The sequence below is a fragment of the Protobothrops mucrosquamatus genome, unplaced genomic scaffold, assembly GCF_001527695.2.
Source record: "Protobothrops mucrosquamatus isolate PMUCROS unplaced genomic scaffold, P.Mucros_1.0 scaffold8717, whole genome shotgun sequence".
Classification (NCBI taxonomy): Eukaryota; Metazoa; Chordata; class Lepidosauria; order Squamata; family Viperidae; genus Protobothrops; species Protobothrops mucrosquamatus.
Genome location: NW_015394511.1, coordinates 3,046 through 5,240, shown reverse-complemented (window position 1 = coordinate 5,240; position 2,195 = coordinate 3,046).

Below are 2,195 nucleotides of genomic sequence, written 5' to 3'. Positions count from 1 at the left end.
AGGTATAGTCAGAAAAATATGTGACGGTATCACCCAAATTGGAAGTTTAACATCAAACTTGAAAAAATATTTTTGCCAAACTCTCAACAATGCAGCCCTTATTATATGATTTCTAAAAGTTTTATCAATCTTTTTTTGCATAAAGAGATAAGCATGCCACCCAAAGTACAAATCCCATCCTTCCAAGTTCAAAATTCTCGCTCATCTGGTCTGTTTCTCATCTGATATACCTGGGAAGGCTGACACATTGAGTAGAACTATCTTCCTGACTATGATAAAATAACAAAATTATCCAAAGTTATCAAGAAATTCTTGAGGTGGGCTGTTATTAAGACCACAGTTATCTTCTAATAGAACTAATACTCAGAAACCCTCAGTCATTCCCTGTTCAAACCCTTGCATGGGTTGTCCTCAGAACACCCAATATGGAAAGGGATGAAATTGGAAATAGTCATAATAGTACAGCCAGGCGGAATTCTGAAATAGAAGTGCTATATGAACCATCAAAATCTACCTAAATAAAACAGGACTTTACAACCGTAGAAAACATCCTGGTTGACTTTCAGCGTTTATATTTCAGCTGCAAAGCCTTCCTAATCTGATTTCCAAGGGAATCGAAGCATACATCAAACTAATTTGTGAGATTAAAGATAAAGTCTGTTTCATGGGGGTGGCACACTCCATAAGCACAGCTAACTCAGCTGCCCTTGATACTAGGGACTCCCTAGCACATAGGGATAGGAAGTAATCCTTACGGAGCACCTCAATGCTTGTGCCTTGGTCAAAGCATCTTTCAGCAGGAAAGTACCCAAAAAATAATACCCAGCAAGAGCTAGGGCCCCCTCCAGATACTCAGATCCTATAACTTTGGTATATACTCCTTAACATTACCCTTTGTCTACTATAGGAATATACACTGGACGTCATGAAGGTCCCTCTTTTACTGTGTAGATCAGGGGTAGGCAACCTTGGCTCTTTTATGACTTGTGGACTTCAACTCCCAGAATTCCTGAGTCAGCATGGCTCAGGTTGGAAACCTCTCCCTTTCCCCTCAGCATGGCTGGCTCAGGAATTCTGGGAATTGAAGTCCACGAGTCATAAAAGAGCCAAGGTTGCCTATCCCTGGTGTAGATTGAGCATACTCAGGCACTGACAAAATCTGTAAATTGGAAGGAGTTTTAATGCCTCTCCTGTATTCCTGATATTTCAAGCTGTGTTACACTGAGCCCTTTTTTTTCTGGCTTGTCAGTCCAGAATTGGAGAAAGGAACTGTCTCCTTCCATAAGAAGCAATTTCAGATAGCTTTTGAACCCTACCACTAGTATAAGTGTGAGGGAAAATACTATACTCGCTTTAACCCACCCTATCTCTCTTGTAGAAAAAGGACCAACATGATAATTCCATGTACCATTAAAAAAAGCTTTTGTTTGTTTTAAGAAAAGTGATCTTAATATTGGAAGATGATGAATTGTATCTTGAGAACACTTTCTATGGTTGTCATGGATCTGATGTTCCCCATTTGAAATAAGGCTGTCTTTTCACATTGTGTTTCACCAAAAATAACTTTGAACATTCTCTCCATCCAGATATTTATCTTCTAATGAAGCTTTCCCCAACGTGATGCCTTCTAAATGTTCTGGATTTCCATCTCCTGCCAACTACTATTAGCTGTACAAGTTGGCAAGATAAAAACTTTGAGAGCCAACACATTGGGAGAACAGTGAATTAGAGAAGAGCAAAATCATGTTTTGAAATAAATAGCAGGAACCAATATAAAAAAGAGTTCCTTTTGCATTCGTAAATAAATTGTGGTAGATAAGAATGTTTTTCGAAAATAGCATTTCCTGACTTGGTGTTCACCTCATGTATTTGACTACAAATCACCAAGGCTCTTAGCTTAATTGGTCCATGCTGAATGATGAGAGTTGTAATTGATCACGTTCAAAAATTACAAGCTTTAGGGATTATTTTAACAAAATGGAAATTAACAATACTTCTAAAAATGAAACATTTTTTAAAAAGCTATAGGCAAGATATTAGGGATAAATGCATGTAATAAGACTTCAAACAAATTAGCATTTTAATATTTGTTGCAAAATATGGTTCACAAAAGGCAAGAAATTGAAAGGCTGGTAATTCTAGCCTTAACGGATGCCACAGTGTGCCTTCTGGATTTCTTTTGTGCAGTCTGGCCC